Raw genomic sequence first — 23767 nt, 5'->3', positions numbered from 1 at the left:
AATAATTTATATTTTATACGTTAGTCCGTGTGAAAGGAAAAAGGTTGCATCCTTCCGAGTTGACCCTAACTCACACGAGTTTATGAGCACAAAACACACACACACACACACACGAGCTTGCGGGCTAGGGAAAAATGATTCAGAGTTAGTCCGAGTAAAAGGAAATAAATGGTTTGATGCCGGTCCGAGTGGCATGAAGAGAAAAAAAATATGTTAGTCCGTGTGAAAGCGAAAAGTTTGCATCCTTCCGAGTCGACCCTAACTCACACGAGTTTATGAGCACAGCACACACGAGTTTGTGGGCTAGGAAAAATAATAATTCAAAGGTAGTCCGAGTGAAAGAAAATAAATGGTTTCGTGCTGGTCCGAGTGGAATGAAGAGAAAAATAAATTTGTTTTTTACGGTAGTCTGTGTGAGAGGAAAAGTTTGCACCTTTCTGAGTTGACCCTAACTCACACGTGTTTATGAGCACAGCACACACGAGCTTCTGGGCTAGGAAAATAAAGATTCAGAGTTACACGGAGTGAAAGGAAATAAATTGTTTGATGCCAGTCCTAGTGGAATGATGAGAAAAAAAATATCTTTTTTTACGTTAGTCTGTATGAAAGGAAAAAAGTTTGCATCCTTCCGAGTCGACGATAAATCACATGAATTTATGAGAACAGCACACACGAGCTTGTGGGCTAGGGAAAAATGATTCAGAGGTAGTCCGAGTAAAAGGAAATAAATGATTTGATGCCGGTCCAAGTGGAATGAAGAGAAAAAAAATTACATTAGTGTGTGTGCAAGGAAAAAGTTTGCATCCTTCCAAATCAACCCTAAATCACACGAGTTTATGAGCAAGGCATTGACCCAAGTAAAATGAGAATACTTGTCAAAAAGAAAAAGTAGAATGAGAATAAAAACAACATGATGATGGCAAGAAAAAAGACTGACGTCACTCCATACTTCTAGCCCCAGACATGCAGGAGTTAACGCTGCAACCTAAGGTAACAGGCTGCTGGGCCAAGCCCGGCGAGAAGTACGTGGTGACTGCTTTTGTTGCCTCGGCAGACCTAATGGACCAGGTTAGGTTGCGTCGTCGGCGAGTGCAACGGTGGATACGCGCTATTTAAGCTGGAGAACAAGTTCTGGCCGGGCGATGTGGTACTAAAGAAAACGAAACAGACGAGGGGCCGTAAAGAAAGTCACGCGAGGCTGGGTTCTCGGTTGAAGTTTTCTGGCCCAACAGCACATTGTAGCGTCTGCCGTCTCATCAAAAAATAAAACGTTTGTCTCAAAAAATCAAAAAATAAAACGTGCACGTAGCGGCATCCTGCACGTGGCTGGTGATCGTGTTGAGCGGGAAGCCAGAGCAGGCGCACCCCGACGATTCAGCAAGTTCGAGGAGGATCTGCTTTTTTGGAGACCTTGTCGGCCTCGTCAACGTATGCATGTACGATGCCGGGGAGCTCACCGAGGTGTTGGACGAGTGCTCGCTGGAGCCTATGCATGCATGTACGTGACTATATAATAACGCATGCATGAATTCTGGTTTAGTACTCCCTGTTTCTAAATATAAGCCATTTTAGAGGTTCCAGTATGGACTACATCAAAATGAGTGAATTTACGTTCTAAAATGCGTCTATATACATCCATATGTTGTCTGTATTAAAAGTAGTGAGCACTATGTGTTTTATGTTCACGAAACAGTTTTGCCAAGTCTTAGTCGACTGAGACTACTGAGACTTTGTTATGTCTCAGTCGATTCTATATTCCTTTGATTTTGCATGAGGATTCATACAATTTTTTTCTTTTCAGCCTTTTCTATTTTCTTCTTATACTATGTCACTTGACTAAGACTTGGTTAACTCTCAGTCGAGTGAGACTTAGCCACACCCTTTGCGAAAACGTCTAAACTCATACATATATCAACTTTCACAGGTCCTTACAAACACACCCTTACAAAAAATAAATATTTATTCAGAATATTTGGGGTGCCGAAATATTCTACGACCCGCATCCATCGGCGGTACGCCATGAGCATAGCTCGATGCCGCCTCTAGGCCTCCCCCACAGCAGAGCAAGTTTTTGAAACCTAGGAGTTTGTACAAGCAACGGCTGAAAGTCATCGATGCAGAACACAGACACCGGTGGCCCCAATCCATGAAACAAATCGTCGCCCCAGAGGGAAAAACACCCAATAAGGGCATGTAGAAACTCCAAAGACCACATAGACCACAAAAGCCGGTTAAATACAGATGGATCCACGAAAACGCAAACCGACCAGTCCCCGGAGACCCGCCGAAGAGACAGCTCCACACGCCCTTCGCTGACGAAACACACACCAATGAAACGGGGATGAGGCGGAGAGAACATTATTCCTATCTTGGGGCGACACGTTGTTCTGTCGCCCCAAACCAAACACAAAGGCCGCCAAAAGAGACCCGAAAATATCACCCACACCGTTGTACGACAGGTCCAGTATGAAGACGGACCAGCAATGGAGACCACGCGGACGAGCGGCCGGCAGCGACACACGAAGGCGTCCCTTGGGCGACGCGTCCAGCCTTTGCCATGCAGTTGATGATGAAGTGGCCGGTGTAGTCGACGCTGATGTCGGAGTAGAGGCGCGGGGGTCGACAGCGGCGGTGGGCACGCAAACCGATCTTTGATCGGAAAACCAAAAAGAAAACACCGATCAAGACGACCAGCGGGAGAGAGAAAACCCCGGAGCAAGGGCTTGGGAAAAGACTCTCTAGGGCAGCCGGCCAACACGACTGATGGACGAACTCTTGGTACGGGCGGGGCGGCCCCCGGCGGCGGTCATGGAGGCCGACCGCCCCGGAGGCGGCCCGGAGGGCGAAAGCGGCGGGCGGCGGCTAGGGTTGAATCGGTTAGGCTGATACCATGTTAGAAGTGAATAGAGAAGGATTTGTGGAAAGAATATTTGGTGCAAGACAATTGTATTCACCTCATGGGTGCCAATATATATCACGTACAGTGCTAGTTCCGTCCACGGCTAGAACCCTAATTACAGAGTACAGACTGGGGCTACAAGTGGGACAACTATACTGAATACATGTACGTATACACATGGAATAAAGACAATCATCTGTCAACACCCCCCCCCCCCCCGGCAGTCAAAGCGTCGTGCCTGGTGATGCAAAGACTGGACCAAAACTCCTCAAAGGTGGACGTCGGCAAGTCCTTCGTCATGATGTCGTAGAATTGCTACGTCGTGGGAACCTGAAGAACTCGAACCTTCCCAAGAGCAACTTGTTCGTGAACAAAATGAATATCCAACTCAATATGCTTGGTGCGACGATGATGAACTGGGTTGGCGGATAGGTAGACCGCAGAGAAGTTGTCGCAGTAGACCACGGTGGCTTTGTGAACAGGATGACAAAGTTCATGAAGAAGCTGTTGAAGCCACGTACACACAGCAACGACGTTATCCATGCCATGATACTCGGCCTCAACACTGGATCGCAAGACTGTGGGCTGGCATTTAGACGACCACGAGATGAGTGATGGTCGAAAGAACACACAGTACCCGGTGGTAGAGCGACGAGTGTCCGGACAACCAGCCAGTCAGCATTCGAGTAGGCGACGATGTCGGTGGAGGGTGAAGCCTGCAAGGTGATGCCAAGGTCCATGTGACCACGGATGTACCGGAGAATCCGCTTCACCAGAGACCAATGAACATCGCGAGGAGCATGCTTGTGGAGACACACCTGCCGAACAACATACTGCAACTCGGGTCGAGTGAGTGTCAAGTACTGCAAGGCACGAACAATGGACCGGTAGAAGGAAGCATCCGGGGTGGGAGCACCATCAGTAGTGGAGAGCTTGGCCTTCGTGTCGACAGTCATAGCCGCAGGCTTGCAATTAAGCATGCCAGCGCGGTCAAGTAACTCATGAGCATACTTTTGTTTATGAAGGAAGAAGCCATCCGCGCGTCTTACTACCTCGATGCCGAGGAAGTAGTGGAGGGGTCCCAAGTCCTTGATGGCGAACTCAATGCGAAGGCGCTCAGTGAGCCATCGAAGGAGGTCGGTGGTGCTGTTGGGGAACGTAGCATGCAATTTCAAAAAAATTTAGACGAGGAGAAAGGAAATTAACAACCTCTCAGAGAGCGAAACAGCATGTTGATTATCATCACCTTGTAGTGCATTTGCCAATAGTCACCTCTCTGCATCAATAATAGAAATTGTACCTTCGTCCACCTACCAGAAAAATGAGCTATTTGTTTTTAAGTTAATTGATATGTTAATTTCTGCAATAGCTTGGATCAACAAGCAATTTTACAGGGCATGATAGTGCTTATTATAAAAAATGCTCAAACTGCAACATTCCATGAACGTTAGTATCAGTTCATTATACCAGTGTTAATCTCAATCTGGTCCTTTTAGGTGCCAAGGAATCTAGACCGGTCCTTGAAAGTTAGGTAGTTATGTGACTTGGCCGACGCCGGTTGGGCTCGATGGAGTTTACAATTCATCATGTATGGTTTCTAGGTGAGCATGATCCTCCTATAGGCCGATATGTGACTGGTCCAGGGCTAGGTGCTGAGCCTCGAGGGCCTTTGCATCGGATCGTCGCCAGTGATTGGCGTGTGCAACTGTCGATTCATTAATCTCGACGGGGTATAGCGTGTACCTAGAACACCAGATGGGATTCACATGAGGCTTTTTACCCAGGTCCATGCCCTTACAGTGGACATAAAACTCAAGAGAGAGTCCATATTACAACCTTGAACTACCACTAATGTTTAAAACAAAATCGTGAACTACAAAAAACCATCTAGTTTAAAAGCCACAACTTTCAAAACCGGACAAAAAACAACCCCGGCTTGTCTTTGACAGTTTTTACTTGTCTTGACTAGTCAACATCCAAGTCAGCGTCCAGTCATCCACCACATCATCATGTCCCACATCACCAAGCCATAGCCACCACCGTCTCCTCCAGTCGTGCCAATGTTGGGGAACGCAGTAATTTCAAAAAAATTCCTACGCACACGCAATATCTATCATGGTGATGCATAGCAACGAAAGGGGAGAGTGTTGTCTACGTACCCTCGTAGACCAAAAGCGGAAGCGTTATGACAACGCGGTTGATGTAGTCGTACGTCTTCACGATCCTAGTACCGAAAGTATGGCACCTCCGCGATCTGACGTTCAGCTCAGTAATGTCCCACGAACTCTCGATCCAGCTGAGTGTCGAGGGAGAGCTTCGTCAGCACGACGGTGTGATGACGGTGATGATGAAGCTACCGGCACAGGGCTTCGCCTAAGCACTACGACGATATGACCGAGGTGGATTATGGTGGAGGGGGGCACCGCAGACGGCTAAGACAATGTCTGTTGTTGTGTTCTACGTTGCCCCCTGCCTCCGTATATAAAGGAGCAAGGGAGGAGGCCGGCCGGCCCTAGGGCGCGCCAAGGAGGGGAGGAATCCTTCTCCTAGTAGGAGTAGGATTCCTCCTTTCCTAGTCCAACTAGGAGGAGAAGGGGAAAGAGGGAAAGGAGAGGAAGAGGAGAAGGAAAGGGGGGGGCGCCCCCTCCCTAGTCCAATTCGGACTCCCTATAGGGAGGGGGCGTGGCTGCCCCTTGTGGGCTGCCTCCCCTCTTCCCTATGGCCCATGTAGGCCCAATCTTTTCCCGGGGGGGGGGGGGGGGGGGGGGGTTCCGGTAACCCTCCGGCACTCCGGTTTTCTCCGAAATCACCCGGAACACTTCCGGTGTCCGAATATAGCCGTCCAATATATCAATCTTTATGTCTCGACCATTTCGAGACTCCTCGTCATGTCCGTGATCATATCCGGGACTCCGAATTACCTTCGGTACATCAAAACACATAAACTCATAATACCGATCGTCACAGAACGTTAAGCATGCGGACCCTACGGGTTCGAGAACTATGTAGACATCACCGAGACTCATCTCCGGTCAATAACCAATACCGGAACCTGGATGCTCATATCGGTTCCTACATATTCTACGAAGATCTTATCGGTCAAACTGCATAACAACATACGTTGTTCCCTTTGTCATCGGTATGTTACTTGCCCGAGATTCGATCGTCGGTATCTCAATACCTAGTTCAATCTCGTTACCGGCAAGTATCTTTACTCGTTCCGTAATGCATCATCCTGCAACTAACTCATTAGTCACATTGTTTCCAAGGCTTATAGAGATGTGCATTACCGACAGGGCCCAGAGATACCTGTCCGACAATCGAAGTGACAAATCCTAATCTCGATCTATGCCAACTCAACAAACACCATCAGAGACACCTGTAGAGCACCTTTATAATCACCCATTTATGTTATGATGTTTGGTAGCATACTAAGTGTTCCTCCGCTATTCGGGAGTTGCATAATCTCATAGTCATAGGAACATGTATAAGTCATGAAGAAAGCAATAGCAACATACTAAACGATCAAGTGCTAAGCTAACGGAATGGGTTAAGTCAATCACATCATTCTCTAATGATGTGATCCCGTTAATCAAATGACAACTCATGTCTATGGCTAGGAAACTTAACCATCTTTGATTAAACGAGCTAGTCAATTAGAGGCATACTAGTGACACTCTGTTTGTCTATGTATTCACACATGTACTAAGTTTCCGGTTAATACAATTCTAACATGAATAATAAACATTTATCATGATATAAGGAAATATAAACAACAACTTTATTATTGCCTCTAGGGCATATTTCCTTCAGCCAATCCCACCGTCGCCGCCACCTTTGTTCCTAATGAGCGGAGACCAGCGGCGTTGACACGAGCCTCTACAGCAGCGACCCCAACCGTCTGTATTAGCTCCTTCCAAGACGTACCCAAGCCCCCAGGGGCAAACCGCTGCTGCCACTGAGGAAGAGGGGCAGGAGGTCGTGGATCTCATCATGAGATTGTATGCGTGCTCGGACGTGACAAGGGATAATCGGAGTGATGCCCTCGTCGGTGAAGGTGGCCGATGGAGCACGGTGTCGATGCGAGGGTAGCTCAAGATCGAGCCAGTCAAGGATGAAGACGCAAACGTCTTCCGAGGCATTGATGACCTGCAAGGGAACAAGGCTATTGCATTTCATGATAAGTAAGTGTCGAATCCCACAAGGGAGCGAATAGGAAGACACTACCAACCCGGCAACTATGCTATATGCGTAGCGCATTCGCACCCAAACCGTAGTGTGGAAATAGTCTACTCTATAGGTTGCTAGGAAAGCGAGAATGAAAGGGGTTGTACTAAACTACAAGTTAGAACGCAGAAATAAACTAAGTTGGAACTTAAAGTAAAGCAGGGGGTTTTGTAACTGTAGGATTGAATAGAGAGAAAAAGACAGTGTTTAGGCTTTGGTCTCACTAGTATTAGAGGGGCATCTTAGTGGCAGCGGGCTAATACAAGTACACGTGTAGGTGATAACAAGATCACAATAAAGAACGTCTCCCAACATTACGTGCAATGCGAGTAAATACTAGATCATGCCACAAAGACTAATTTTGCATACTAGATCGTACCTCAACCTAGAACCGGATCAATAACTCAAACATAGATGAATAGACACACAAAGAGGAATGATTCATTGATGTCATCAACATGTTCAATCTTGCAAATTACAGGTGTGAAGATGGAGACGGAGAGGGAGATGTCTCTGGCACGCACGGCCTAGCCAGGAACGGCGCCCGATGACGACGGCGTGGCCTCCTCCTTGCGTGGCATGGTGGAGCTATGGAGGGAGAGGCCTCCCCAAAGGGGGAGAGCCTCCCAGCGGCTGCCCAAAGTTGTGGTGATGATGATGGCTGATTGTGGTGGCTAGGGTTGGATGTGTCTATATAAGAGGCCTACTCGGGTCTGCTCCATTGATAAAGATCATCCTCCTCCATCCAAGGGCTCTAGGTGAGCCTTAACGCATGGTGAGAGTACTCCAGGCGGAATCATTTCTTCCAGGCTAGAAAAAAGACACGGGAGGGCAATAAGAGGTTGACGTCACACCATACTTTTAGCACACAACACACACGAGCTTGTGGGCTAGGATAAAATGATTCAGAGTTAGTCTAAGTGAAAGAAAATAAATGGTTTGGTGCCGGTCCAAGTGGAATGAAGAGAAACATAAATATATTTTTTGTACGGTAGTGTGTGTGAGAGGAAAAAGTTTGCACCCTTCCGAGTCGACCCTAACTCACACGTGTTTATGAGCACAACACACGCGAGCTTGTGCGCTAGGAAAATAAATATTCAGAGTTAGTCGGAGTGAAAGGAAATAAATGGTTTGATGCCGGTCCGAGTGGAGTGAAAAGAAAAAATAATTTATATTTTATACGTTAGTCCGTGTGAAAGGAAAAAGGTTGCATCCTTCCGAGTTGACCCTAACTCACACGAGTTTATGAGCACAACACACACACACACACACACGAGCTTGCGGGCTAGGGAAAAATGATTCAGAGTTAGTCCGAGTAAAAGGAAATAAATGGTTTGATGCCGGTCCTAGTGGCATGAAGAGAAAAAAAATATGTTAGTCCGTGTGAAAGCGAAAAGTTTGCATCCTTCGGAGTCGACCCTAACTCACACGAGTTTATGAGCACAGCACACACGAGTTTGTGGGCTAGGAAAAATAATAATTCAAAGGTAGTCCGAGTGAAAGAAAATAAATGGTTTCGTGCTGGTCCGAGTGGAATGAAGAGAAAAATAAATTTGTTTTTTACGGTAGTCTGTGTGAGAGGAAAAGTTTGCACCTTTCTGAGTTGACCCTAACTCACACGTGTTTATGAGCACAGCACACACGAGCTTCTGGGCTAGGAAAATAAAGATTCAGAGTTACACGGAGTGAAAGGAAATAAATTGTTTGATGCCAGTCCTAGTGGAATGATTAGAAAAAAATATCTTTTTTTACGTTAGTCTGTATGAAAGGAAAAAAGTTTGCATCCTTCCGAGTCGACGATAAATCACATGAATTTATGAGAACAGCACACACGAGCTTGTGGGCTAGGGAAAAATGATTCAGAGGTAGTCCGAGTAAAAGGAAATAAATGATTTGATGCCGGTCCAAGTGGAATGAAGAGAAAAAAAATTACATTAGTGTGTGTGCAAGGAAAAAGTTTGCATCCTTCCAAATCAACCCTAAATCACACGAGTTTATGAGCAAGGCATTGACCCAAGTAAAATGAGAATACTTGTCAAAAAGAAAAAGTAGAATGAGAATAAAAACAACATGATGATGGCAAGAAAAAAGACTGACGTCACTCCATACTTCTAGCCCCAGACATGCAGGAGTTAACGCTGCAACCTAAGGTAACAGGCTGCTGGGCCAAGCCCGGCGAGAAGTACGTGGTGACTGCTTTTGTTGCCTCGGCAGACCTAATGGACCAGGTTAGGTTGCGTCGTCGGCGAGTGCAACGGTGGATACGCGCTATTTAAGCTGGAGAACAAGTTCTGGCCGGGCGATGTGGTACTAAAGAAAACGAAACAGACGAGGGGCCGTAAAGAAAGTCACGCGAGGCTGGGTTCTCGGTTGAAGTTTTCTGGCCCAACAGCACATTGTAGCGTCTGCCGTCTCATCAAAAAATAAAACGTTTGTCTCAAAAAATCAAAAAATAAAACGTGCACGTAGCGGCATCCTGCACGTGGCTGGTGATCGTGTTGAGCGGGAAGCCAGAGCAGGCGCACCCCGACGATTCAGCAAGTTCGAGGAGGATCTGCTTTTTTGGAGACCTTGTCGGCCTCGTCAACGTATGCATGTACGATGCCGGGGAGCTCACCGAGGTGTTGGACGAGTGCTCGCTGGAGCCTATGCATGCATGTACGTGACTATATAATAACGCATGCATGAATTCTGGTTTAGTACTCCCTGTTTCTAAATATAAGCCATTTTAGAGGTTCCAGTATGGACTACATCAAAATGAGTGAATCTACGTTCTAAAATGCGTCTATATACATCCATATGTTGTCTGTATTAAAAGTAGTGAGCACTATGTGTTTTATGTTCACGAAACAGTTTTGCCAAGTCTTAGTCGACTGAGACTACTGAGACTTTGTTATGTCTCAGTCGATTCTATATTCCTTTGATTTTGCATGGGGATTCATACAATTTTTTTCTTTTCAGCCTTTTCTATTTTCTTCTTATACTATGTCACTTGACTAAGACTTGGTTAACTCTCAGTCGAGTGAGACTTAGCCACACCCTTTGCGAAAACGTCTAAACTCATACATATATCAACTTTCACAGGTCCTTACAAACACACCCTTACAAAAAATAAATATTTATTCAGAATATTTGGGGTGCCGAAATATTCTACGACCCGCATCCATCGGCGGTACGCCATGAGCATAGCTCGATGCCGCCTCTAGGCCTCCCCCACAGCAGAGCAAGTTTTTGAAACCTAGGAGTTTGTACAAGCAACGGCTGAAAGTCATCGATGCAGAACACAGACACCGGTGGCCCCAATCCATGAAACAAATCGTCGCCCCAGAGGGAAAAACACCCAATAAGGGCATGTAGAAACTCCAAAGACCACATAGACCACAAAAGCCGGTTAAATACAGATGGATCCACGAAAACGCAAACCGACCAGTCCCCGGAGACCCGCCGAAGAGACAGCTCCACACGCCCTTCGCTGACGAAACACACACCAATGAAACGGGGATGAGGCGGAGAGAACATTATTCCTATCTTGGGGCGACACGTTGTTCTGTCGCCCCAAACCAAACACAAAGGCCGCCAAAAGAGACCCGAAAATATCACCCACACCGTTGTACGACAGGTCCAGTATGAAGACGGACCAGCAATGGAGACCACGCGGACGAGCGGCCGGCAGCGACACACGAAGGCGTCCCTTGGGCGACGCGTCCAGCCTTTGCCATGCAGTTGATGATGAAGTGGCCGGTGTAGTCGACGCTGATGTCGGAGTAGAGGCGCGGGGGTCGACAGCGGCGGTGGGCACGCAAACCGATCTTTGATCGGAAAACCAAAAAGAAAACACCGATCAAGACGACCAGCGGGAGAGAGAAAACCCCGGAGCAAGGGCTTGGGAAAAGACTCTCTAGGGCAGCCGGCCAACACGACTGATGGACGAACTCTTGGTACGGGCGGGGCGGCCCCCGGCGGCGGTCATGGAGGCCGACCGCCCCGGAGGCGGCCCGGAGGGCGAAAGCGGCGGGCGGCGGCTAGGGTTGAATCGGTTAGGCTGATACCATGTTAGAAGTGAATAGAGAAGGATTTGTGGAAAGAATATTTGGTGCAAGACAATTGTATTCACCTCATGGGTGCCAATATATATCACGTACAGTGCTAGTTCCGTCCACGGCTAGAACCCTAATTACAGAGTACAGACTGGGGCTACAAGTGGGACAACTATACTGAATACATGTACGTATACACATGGAATAAAGACAATCATCTGTCAACACCCCCCCCCCCCCCGGCAGTCAAAGCGTCGTGCCTGGTGATGCAAAGACTGGACCAAAACTCCTCAAAGGTGGACGTCGGCAAGTCCTTCGTCATGATGTCGTAGAATTGCTACGTCGTGGGAACCTGAAGAACTCGAACCTTCCCAAGAGCAACTTGTTCGCGAACAAAATGAATATCCAACTCAATATGCTTGGTGCGACGATGATGAACTGGGTTGGCGGATAGGTAGACCGCAGAGAAGTTGTCGCAGTAGACCACGGTGGCTTTGTGAACATTATGACAAAGTTCATGAAGAAGCTGTTGAAGCCACGTACACACAGCAACGACGTTATCCATGCCATGATACTCGGCCTCAACACTGGATCGCAAGACTGTGGGCTGGCATTTAGACGACCACGAGATGAGTGATGGTCGAAAGAACACACAGTACCCGGTGGTAGAGCGACGAGTGTCCGGACAACCAGCCAGTCAGCATTCGAGTAGGCGACGATGTCGGTGGAGGGTGAAGCCTGCAAGGTGATGCCAAGGTCCATGTGACCACGGATGTACCGGAGAATCCGCTTCACCAGAGACCAATGAACATCGCGAGGAGCATGCTTGTGGAGACACACCTGCCGAACAACATACTGCAACTCGGGTCGAGTGAGTGTCAAGTACTGCAAGGCACGAACAATGGACCGGTAGAAGGAAGCATCCGGGGTGGGAGCACCATCAGTAGTGGAGAGCTTGGCCTTCGTGTCGACAGTCATAGCCGCAGGCTTGCAATTAAGCATGCCAGCGCGGTCAAGTAACTCATGAGCATACTTTTGTTTATGAAGGAAGAAGCCATCCGCGCGTCTTACTACCTCGATGCCGAGGAAGTAGTGGAGGGGTCCCAAGTCCTTGATGGCGAACTCAATGCGAAGGCGCTCAGTGAGCCATCGAAGGAGGTCGGTGGTGCTGTTGGGGAACGTAGCATGCAATTTCAAAAAAATTTAGACGAGGAGAAAGGAAATTAACAACCTCTCAGAGAGCGAAACAGCATGTTGATTATCATCACCTTGTAGTGCATTTGCCAATAGTCACCTCTCTGCATCAATAATAGAAATTGTACCTTCGTCCACCTACCAGAAAAATGAGCTATTTGTTTTTAAGTTAATTGATATGTTAATTTCTGCAATAGCTTGGATCAACAAGCAATTTTACAGGGCATGATAGTGCTTATTATAAAAAATGCTCAAACTGCAACATTCCATGAACGTTAGTATCAGTTCATTATACCAGTGTTAATCTCAATCTGGTCCTTTTAGGTGCCAAGGAATCTAGACCGGTCCTTGAAAGTTAGGTAGTTATGTGACTTGGCCGACGCCGGTTGGGCTCGATGGAGTTTACAATTCATCATGTATGGTTTCTAGGTGAGCATGATCCTCCTATAGGCCGATATGTGACTGGTCCAGGGCTAGGTGCTGAGCCTCGAGGGCCTTTGCATCGGATCGTCGCCAGTGATTGGCGTGTGCAACTGTCGATTCATTAATCTCGACGGGGTATAGCGTGTACCCAGAACACCAGATGGGATTCACATGAGGCTTTTTACCCAGGTCCATGCCCTTACAGTGGACATAAAACTCAAGAGAGAGTCCATATTACAACCTTGAACTACCACTAATGTTTAAAACAAAATCGTGAACTACAAAAAACCATCTAGTTTAAAAGCCACAACTTTCAAAACCGGACAAAAAACAACCCCGGCTTGTCTTTGACAGTTTTTACTTGTCTTGACTAGTCAACATCCAAGTCAGCGTCCAGTCATCCACCACATCATCATGTCCCACATCACCAAGCCATAGCCACCACCGTCTCCTCCAGTCGTGCCAATGTTGGGGAACGCAGTAATTTCAAAAAAATTCCTACGCACACGCAATATCTATCATGGTGATGCATAGCAACGAAAGGGGAGAGTGTTGTCTACGTACCCTCGTAGACCAAAAGCGGAAGCGTTATGACAACGCGGTTGATGTAGTCGTACGTCTTCACGATCCTAGTACCGAAAGTATGGCACCTCCGCGATCTGACGTTCAGCTCAGTAATGTCCCACGAACTCTCGATCCAGCTGAGTGTCGAGGGAGAGCTTCGTCAGCACGACGGTGTGATGATGGTGATGATGAAGCTACCGGCACAGGGCTTCGCCTAAGCACTACGACGATATGACCGAGGTGGATTATGGTGGAGGGGGGCACCGCAGACGGCTAAGACAATGTCTGTTGTTGTGTTCTACGTTGCCCCCTGCCTCCGTATATAAAGGAGCAAGGGAGGAGGCCGGCCGGCCCTAGGGCGCGCCAAGGAGGGGAGGAATCCTTCTCCTAGTAGGAGTAGGATTCCTCCTTTCCTAGTCCAACTAGGAGGAGAAGGGGAAAGAGGGAAAGGAGAGGAAGAGGAGAAGGAAAGGGGGGGGCGCCCCCTCCCTAGTCCAATTCGGACTCCCTATAGGGAGGGGGCGTGGCTGCCCCTTGTGGGCTGCCTCCCCTCTTCCCTATGGCCCATGTAGGCCCAATCTTTTCCCGGGGGGGGGGGGGGGGTTCCGGTAACCCTCCGGCACTCCGGTTTTCTCCGAAATCACCCGGAACACTTCCGGTGTCCGAATATAGCCGTCCAATATATCAATCTTTATGTCTCGACCATTTCGAGACTCCTCGTCATGTCCGTGATCATATCCGGGACTCCGAATTACCTTCGGTACATCAAAACACATAAACTCATAATACCGATCGTCACAGAACGTTAAGCATGCGGACCCTACGGGTTCGAGAACTATGTAGACATCACCGAGACTCATCTCCGGTCAATAACCAATACCGGAACCTGGATGCTCATATCGGTTCCTACATATTCTACGAAGATCTTATCGGTCAAACTGCATAACAACATACGTTGTTCCCTTTGTCATCGGTATGTTACTTGCCCGAGATTCGATCGTCGGTATCTCAATACCTAGTTCAATCTCGTTACCGGCAAGTATCTTTACTCGTTCCGTAATGCATCATCCTGCAACTAACTCATTAGTCACATTGTTTCCAAGGCTTATAGAGATGTGCATTACCGACAGGGCCCAGAGATACCTGTCCGACAATCGAAGTGACAAATCCTAATCTCGATCTATGCCAACTCAACAAACACCATCAGAGACACCTGTAGAGCACCTTTATAATCACCCATTTATGTTATGATGTTTGGTAGCATACTAAGTGTTCCTCCGCTATTCGGGAGTTGCATAATCTCATAGTCATAGGAACATGTATAAGTCATGAAGAAAGCAATAGCAACATACTAAACGATCAAGTGCTAAGCTAACGGAATGGGTTAAGTCAATCACATCATTCTCTAATGATGTGATCCCGTTAATCAAATGACAACTCATGTCTATGGCTAGGAAACTTAACCATCTTCGATTAAACGAGCTAGTCAATTAGAGGCATACTAGTGACACTCTGTTTGTCTATGTATTCACACATGTACTAAGTTTCCGGTTAATACAATTCTAACATGAATAATAAACATTTATCATGATATAAGGAAATATAAACAACAACTTTATTATTGCCTCTAGGGCATATTTCCTTCAGCCAATCCCACCGTCGCCGCCACCTTTGTTCCTAATGAGCGGAGACCAGCGGCGTTGACACGAGCCTCTACAGCAGCGACCCCAACCGTCTGTATTAGCTCCTTCCAAGACGTACCCAAGCCCCCAGGGGCAAACCGCTGCTGCCACTGAGGAAGAGGGGCAGGAGGTCGTGGATCTCATCATGAGATTGTATGCGTGCTCGGACGTGACAAGGGATAATCGGAGTGATGCCCTCGTCGGTGAAGGTGGCCGATGGAGCACGGTGTCGATGCGAGGGTAGCTCAAGATCGAGCCAGTCAAGGATGAAGACGCAAACGTCTTCCGAGGCATTGATGACCTGCAAGGGAACAAGGCTATTGCATTTCATGATAAGTAAGTGTCGAATCCCACAAGGGAGCGAATAGGAAGACACTACCAACCCGGCAACTATGCTATATGCGTAGCGCATTCGCACCCAAACCGTAGTGTGGAAATAGTCTACTCTATAGGTTGCTAGGAAAGCGAGAATGAAAGGGGTTGTACTAAACTACAAGTTAGAACGCAGAAATAAACTAAGTTGGAACTTAAAGTAAAGCAGGGGGTTTTGTAACTGTAGGATTGAATAGAGAGAAAAAGACAGTGTTTAGGCTTTGGTCTCACTAGTATTAGAGGGGCATCTTAGTGGCAGCGGGCTAATACAAGTACACGTGTAGGTGATAACAAGATCACAATAAAGAACGTCTCCCAACATTACGTGCAATGCGAGTAAATACTAGATCATGCCACAAAGACTAATTTTGCATACTAGATCGTACCTCAACCTAGAACCGGATCAATAACTCAAACATAGATGAATAGACACACAAAGAGGAATGATTCATTGATGTCATCAACATGTTCAATCTTGCAAATTACAGGTGTGAAGATGGAGACGGAGAGGGAGATGTCTCTGGCACGCACGGCCTAGCCAGGAACGGCGCCCGATGACGACGGCGTGGCCTCCTCCTTGCGTGGCATGGTGGAGCTATGGAGGGAGAGGCCTCCCCAAAGGGGGAGAGCCTCCCAGCGGCTGCCCAAAGTTGTGGTGATGATGATGGCTGATTGTGGTGGCTAGGGTTGGATGTGTCTATATAAGAGGCCTACTCGGGTCTGCTCCATTGATAAAGATCATCCTCCTCCATCCAAGGGCTCTAGGTGAGCCTTAACGCATGGTGAGAGTACTCCAGGCGGAATCATTTCTTCCAGGCTAGAAAAAAGACACGGGAGGGCAATAAGAGGTTGACGTCACACCATACTTTTAGCACACAACACACACGAGCTTGTGGGCTAGGATAAAATGATTCAGAGTTAGTCTAAGTGAAAGAAAATAAATGGTTTGGTGCCGGTCCAAGTGGAATGAAGAGAAACATAAATATATTTTTTGTACGGTAGTGTGTGTGAGAGGAAAAAGTTTGCACCCTTCCGAGTCGACCCTAACTCACACGTGTTTATGAGCACAACACACGCGAGCTTGTGCGCTAGGAAAATAAATATTCAGAGTTAGTCGGAGTGAAAGGAAATAAATGGTTTGATGCCGATCCGAGTGGAGTGAAAAGAAAAAATAATTTATATTTTATACGTTAGTCCGTGTGAAAGGAAAAAGGTTGCATCCTTCCGAGTTGACCCTAACTCACACGAGTTTATGAGCACAACACACACACACACACACACACGAGCTTGCGGGCTAGGGAAAAATGATTCAGAGTTAGTCCGAGTAAAAGGAAATAAATGGTTTGATGCCGGTCCGAGTGGCATGAAGAGAAAAAAAATATGTTAGTCCGTGTGAAAGCGAAAAGTTTGCATCCTTCGGAGTCGACCCTAACTCACACGAGTTTATGAGCACAGCACACACGAGTTTGTGGGCTAGGAAAAATAATAATTCAAAGGTAGTCCGAGTGAAAGAAAATAAATGGTTTCGTGCTGGTCCGAGTGGAATGAAGAGAAAAATAAATTTTTTTTTTACGGTAGTCTGTGTGAGAGGAAAAGTTTGCACCTTTCTGAGTTGACCCTAACTCACACGTGTTTATGAGCACAGCACACACGAGCTTCTGGGCTAGGAAAATAAAGATTCAGAGTTACACGGAGTGAAAGGAAATAAATTGTTTGATGCCAGTCCTAGTGGAATGATGAGAAAAAAATATCTTTTTTTACGTTAGTCTGTATGAAAGGAAAAAAGTTTGCATCCTTCCGAGTCGACGATAAATCACATGAATTTATGAGAACAGCACACACGAGCTTGTGGGCTAGGGAAAAATGATTCAGAGGTAGTCCGAGTAAAAGGAAATAAATGATTTGATGCCGGTCCAAGTGGAATGAAGAGAAAAAAAATTACATTAGTGTGTGTGCAAGGAAAAAGTTTGCATCCTTCCAAATCAACCCTAAATCACACGAGTTTATGAGCAAGGCATTGACCCAAGTAAAATGAGAATACTTGTCAAAAAGAAAAAGTAGAATGAGAATAAAAACAACATGATGATGGCAAGAAAAAAGACTGACGTCACTCCATACTTCTAGCCCCAGACATGCAGGAGTTAACGCTGCAACCTAAGGTAACAGGCTGCTGGGCCAAGCCCGGCGAGAAGTACGTGGTGACTGCTTTTGTTGCCTCGGCAGACCTAATGGACCAGGTTAGGTTGCGTCGTCGGCGAGTGCAACGGTGGATACGCGCTATTTAAGCTGGAGAACAAGTTCTGGCCGGGCGATGTGGTACTAAAGAAAACGAAACAGACGAGGGGCCGTAAAGAAAGTCACGCGAGGCTGGGTTCTCGGTTGAAGTTTTCTGGCCCAACAGCACATTGTAGCGTCTGCCGTCTCATCAAAAAATAAAACGTTTGTCTCAAAAAATCAAAAAATAAAACGTGCACGTAGCGGCATCCTGCACGTGGCTGGTGATCGTGTTGAGCGGGAAGCCAGAGCAGGCGCACCCCGACGATTCAGCAAGTTCGAGGAGGATCTGCTTTTTTGGAGACCTTGTCGGCCTCGTCAACGTATGCATGTACGATGCCGGGGAGCTCACCGAGGTGTTGGACGAGTGCTCGCCGGAGCCTATGCATGCATGTAAGTGACTATATAATAACGCATGCATGAATTCTGGTTTAGTACTCCCTCTGTTTCTAAATATAAGCCATTTTAGAGGTTCCAGCATGGACTACATTAAAATGAGTGAATCTACGCTCTAAAATACGTCTATATACATCCATATGTTTTCTGTATTAAAAGTACTGAGCACTATGTGTTTTATGTTCACGAAACAGTTATGCAAGTCTTAGTCGACTAAGACTACTGAGACTTTGTTATGTCTCAGTCGATTCTATATTCCTTTGATTTTGCATGGGGATTCATACAATTTTTTTCTTTTCAGCCTTTTCTATTTTCTTCTTATACTATGTCACTTGACTAAGACTTGGTTAAGTCTTAGTCGAGTGAGACCTAGACACACCATTTGCGAAAACGTCTAAACTCATACATATATCAGCTTTCACATGTCCTTACAAACATACCCTTACAAAACATAGATATGTATTCAGAATATTTGGGGTGCCGAAATATTCTACCACCCGCATCCATCGGCGGTGCGCCGTGAGCATAGCTCGATGCCGCCTCTAGGCTTCCCCCACAGCAGAGCAAGTTTTTGAAACCTAGGAGTTTGTACAAGCAACGGCTGAAAGTCATCGATGCAGAACACAGACACCGGTGGCCCCGATCCATGAAACAAATCGTCGCCCCAGAGGGAAAAACACCCAATAAGGGCATGTATAAACTCCAAAGACCACATAGACCAAACAAGCCGGTTAAATACAGATGGATCCACGAAAACGCAAACCGACCGGGTCCCAGGAGACCCGCCGAAGAGATAGCTCCACACGCCCTTCGCTGACGAAACACACACCAATGAAATGGGGATGAGGCGGAGAGAACATTATTCCTATCTTGGGGCGACACCGTTGTTCTGTCGCCCCAAACCAAACACAAAGGCCGCCAAAAGAGACCCGAAAATATCACCCACACCGTTGTACGACAGGTCCAGTACGAAGACGGACTGGCAATGGAGACCACGCGAACGAGCGGCCGGCAGCGACACACGAAGGCGTCCCTTGGGCGACGCGTCCAGCCTTTGCCATGCGGTTGATGATGAAGTGGCTGGTGTAGTCGACGCTGATGTCGGAGTACAGGCGCGGGGGTCGACGGCGGCGACGGGCATGCAAACCGATCTTTGATCGGAAAACCAAAAAGAAAACACCGATCAAGACGACCGGCAGGAAAGAGAAAACCCCGGAGGAAGGGCTCGGGAAAAGAGTCTCTAGGGCAGCCGGCCAACACGACCGATGGACGAACTCTTGGTACGGGCGGGGCGGCCCCCGGCAGCGGTCATGGAGGCCGACCGCCCCGGAGGCGGCCCGCGGGGCGAAAGCGGTGGGCGGCGGCTAGGGTTAGATCGGTTAGGCTGATACCATGTTAGAAAGGAATAGAGAAGGATTTGTGGAAAAATATTTGGTGCAAGACAATTGTGTTCACCTCATGGGTGCCAATATATATCACGTACAGTGTTAGTTCCGTCCACAGCTAGAGTACAGACTGGGGCTACAAGTGGGACAACTATACTGAATACATGTACATATACACATGGAATAAAGACAATCATCTGTCAACACCCCCCCCCCCCCCCGGCAGTTAAAGCGTCGTGCGTGGTGATGCAAAGACTGGACCAGAACTCCTCAAAGGTGGACGCCGGCAAGCCTTTCGTCATGATGTCGGAGAATTGCTACGTCGTGGGAACCTGAAGAACTCGAACCTTCCCAAGAGCAACTTGTTCGCGAACAAAATGAATATCCAACTCAATATGCTTGGTGCGACGATGATGAACCGGGTTGGCGGATAGGTAGACCACAGAGAAGTTGTCGCGGTAGACCACGGTGGCTTTGTGAGCAGGATGACAAAGTTCATGAAGAAGCTGTTGAAGCCACGTACACACAACAACGGCGTTGTCCATGCCACGATACTTGGCCTCAGCACTGGATCGCAAGACTGTGGGCTGGCGATTAGACGACCACGAGATGAGTGATGGTCCAAGGAACACACAGTACCCGGAGGTAGAGCGACGACTGTCCGGACAACCAGCCCAGTCAGCATTCGAGTAGGCGACGATGTTGGTGGAGGGTGAAGCCTGCAAGGTGATGCCGAGGTCCATGTGACCAGGGATGTACCGGAGAATCCGCTTCACCAGAGACCAATGAACATCGCGAGGAGCATGATTGTGGAGACACACCTGCCGAACAACATACTGCAACTCGGGTCGAGTGAGTGTCAAGTACTGCAAGGCACCATAAATGGACCGGTAGAAAGAAGCATCCGGGGTGGGAGCACCATCAGTGGTGGAGAGGTTGGCCTTCGTGTCGACAGTCATAGCCGCGAGCTTGCAATTAAGCATGCTAGCGTGGTCAAGTAAGTCATGAGCATACTTTTGTTTATGAAGGAAGAAGCCGTCCGCGCGTCTTACTACCTCGATGCCGAGGAAGTAGTGGAGGGGTCCCAAGTCCTTGATGGCGAACTCGACGCGAAGGCGCTCAGTGAGCCATCGAAGGAGGTCGGTGGTGCTGTTGGGGAACGTAGCATGCAATTTCAAAAAAATTCCTACGATCACGCAAGATCTATCTAGGAGATGCATAGCAACGAGAGGGGGAGATGTTGGAAATATGCCCTAGAGGCAATAATAAAATGGTTATTATTGTATTTCCTTGTTCATGATAATTGTCTGTTGTTCATGCTATAATTGTATTAACTGGAAACCGTAATACATGTGTGAATACATAGACCACAACATGTCCCTAGTAAGCCTCTAGTTGACTAGCTCGTTGATCAATAGATGGTTATGGTTTCCTGACCATGGACATTGGATGTCATTGATAACGGAATCACATCATTAGGAGAATGATGTGATGGACAAGACCCAATCCTAAGCATAGCACAAGATCGTGTAGTTCGTTTGCTAGAGCTTTTCTAATGTCAAGTATCATTTCCTTAGACCATGAGATTGTGCAACTCCCGGATACCGTAGGAATGTTTTGGGTGTACCAAACGTCACAACGTAACTGGGTGGCTATAAAGGTGCACTACGGGTATCTCCGAAAGTGTCTGTTGGGTTGGCACGAATCGAGACTGGGATTTGTCACTCCGTATGACGGAGAGGTATCTCTGGGCCCACTCGGTAATGCATCATCATAATGAGCTCAATGTGACCAAGTGTTTGGTCACGGGATCATGCATTACGGTACGAGTAAAGTGACTTGCCGGTAACGAGATTGAACAAGGTATTGGGATACCGACGATCGAATCTCGGGCAAGTAACGTACCGATTGACAAAGGGAATTGTATACGGGATTGATTGAATCCTCGACATCGTGGTTCATCCGATGAGATCATCGTGGAACATGTGGGAGCCAACATGGGTATCCAGATCCCGCTGTTGGTTATTGACCGGAGAGTCGTCTCGGTCATGTCTGCATGTCTCCCGAACCCGTAGGGTCTACACACTTAAGGTTCGGTGACGCTAGAGTTGTTGAGATATTAGTATGCGGTTAACCGAAAGTTGTTCGGAGTCCCGAATGAGATCCCGGACGTCACGAGGAGTTCCGGAATGGTCCGGAGGTAAAGATTTATATATGGGAAGTCCTATTTTGGCCACCGGAAAATGTTCGGGATTTTTCGGTATTGTACTGGGAAGGTTCTAGAAGGTTCCGAAGTGGGGCCCGCCTGCATGGGGGGACCCACATGAACGTGGGTAGTGGGGGCAAGGCCCCACACCCCTGGTCAAGGCGCACCAAGATCCCACCTTAGAAGGAATAAGATCATATCCCGAAGGGATAAGATCAAGATCCCTAAAAAAGGGGGATAACAATCGGTGGGGAAGGGAAATGATGGGATTTCTTTTCCCCACCTTTGCCAACGCCCCAATGGACTTGGAGGGCAAGAAAGCAGCCCCCTCCACCCCTATATATAGTGGGGAGGCGCATGGGAGCAGCACCCCAAGCCCTGGCGCCTCCCTCCCTCCCGTGACACCTCTTCCTCCCCGCTTGCGCTTGGCGAAGCCCTGCTGGGATCCCGCTACTTCCACCACCACGCCGTGGTGCTGCTGGATCTCCATCAACTTCTCCTCCCCCCTTGCTGGATCAAGAAGGAGGAGACGTCCCCACTCCGTACGTGTGTTGAACGCGGAGGTGCCGTCCGTTCGGTGCTAGGATCATCGGTGATTTGGATCACGACGAGTATGACTCCATCAACCCCGTTCTCTTGAACGCTTCCGCTCGCGATCTACAAGGGTATGTAGATGCACTCCTCCCCTCTTGTTGCTAGCATCTCCTAGATTGATCTTGGTGACACGTAGGAAAATTTTGAATTTCTGCTACGTTCCCCAACAGGAGAGTGTGTCCACGTACCCTCGTAGACCAAAAGCGGAAGCGTTAGGTTAACGCGGTTGATGCAGTCGAACGTTTTCACGATCCAACCGATCTAGTGCCGAACGTACGGCACCTCCGAGTTCAGCACATGTTCAGCTCGATGACGTCCCTCGAACTCTTGAACCAGCAGAGGATCGAGGGAGAGTTTCTTCAGCACGACGGCTGGTGATAGTGATGGTGATGTGATCCGCGCAGGGCTTCGCCTAAGCACTACGATGCTATGACCGGAGGAGTAAACTGTGAAGGGAGGCACCGCACACGGCTAACAGAACCATTGATGTGCCATGGGGTGCCCCCTGCCCCTGTATATAAAGGAGGGGAGGAGGAGGCGGCCGGCCAAGAGAGGCGCGCCATGGGGGGGAGTCCTACTATGACTCCACTCCTAGTAGAATTCGCCCCCCCCCCCTTTTTCCTTTCTTCATCGAAGGGGAAAAGAAAGGAGTGGGAGAGGGAGATGGAAAGAGGGAAAGGGGGGCGCCGCCCCCTCCCCTAGTCATTCGGACTCCCATGGGGGGGGGGGGGGGGGTCGCTCGGCCACCCCTTGTGGGCTGTCCCCTCTCTCTCCCGTGGCCCATGAGGCCCATGACTAACCCCTCGGTACTCCGGTAAAATACCCGAACCACTCAGAACCATTCCGACGTCCGAATACCACCTTCCAATATATCAATCTTTACCTCTCGACTATTTCAAGACTCCTCGTCATGTTCGTGATCTCATCTGGGACTTCGAACAAACTTCGGTCACCAAAACACATAACTCATAATACAAATCGTCATCGAACATTAAGCGTGCGGACCCTACGTGTTGGGGATATACCCCGCGGTATGACCCGGTCGGGAGTATGACCCGGCCGGACTTGACGCGTCATCGTAACCTGCCGGAAGATTGGCAACTCATGAGCCTGGCGACTTAACGATGGCCCCGACGGCGGGTCAGACGGATGACAAGGGCCCAAGGCCCAGTAGGCCGGGACGTGTTATTATGGGCCGTCTTAAGACGGAAGGCATGAGGAATATTTCCTTTACGAGGAAGCAAGACCCGTACTTGTATCCGACTTGTAATAGAGAATAAGTTAGTTCTAATCCTACTAGGACTCTACATGTAAAGCCGCCTCTCCAACTTATATAAGGAGGGGCAGGGCACCCTAAAGAGGGACAAGCAACAAGAAACAATCTCTAGGGCTAGACACAAAGAGCCGGCTTACCGGCGACTCTCTCATGAGCATAATGAGACCTAGCCACAAACAACATGTAGGGCTATTACCGGATGATGTTTCCCGGGGCCCGAAGCTGTCTAAATCCTTGT

The sequence above is a fragment of the Triticum aestivum genome, chromosome 7D, assembly GCF_018294505.1.
Source record: "Triticum aestivum cultivar Chinese Spring chromosome 7D, IWGSC CS RefSeq v2.1, whole genome shotgun sequence".
Classification (NCBI taxonomy): domain Eukaryota; kingdom Viridiplantae; phylum Streptophyta; class Magnoliopsida; order Poales; family Poaceae; genus Triticum; species Triticum aestivum.
This window is presented reverse-complemented; position numbering follows the sequence as displayed.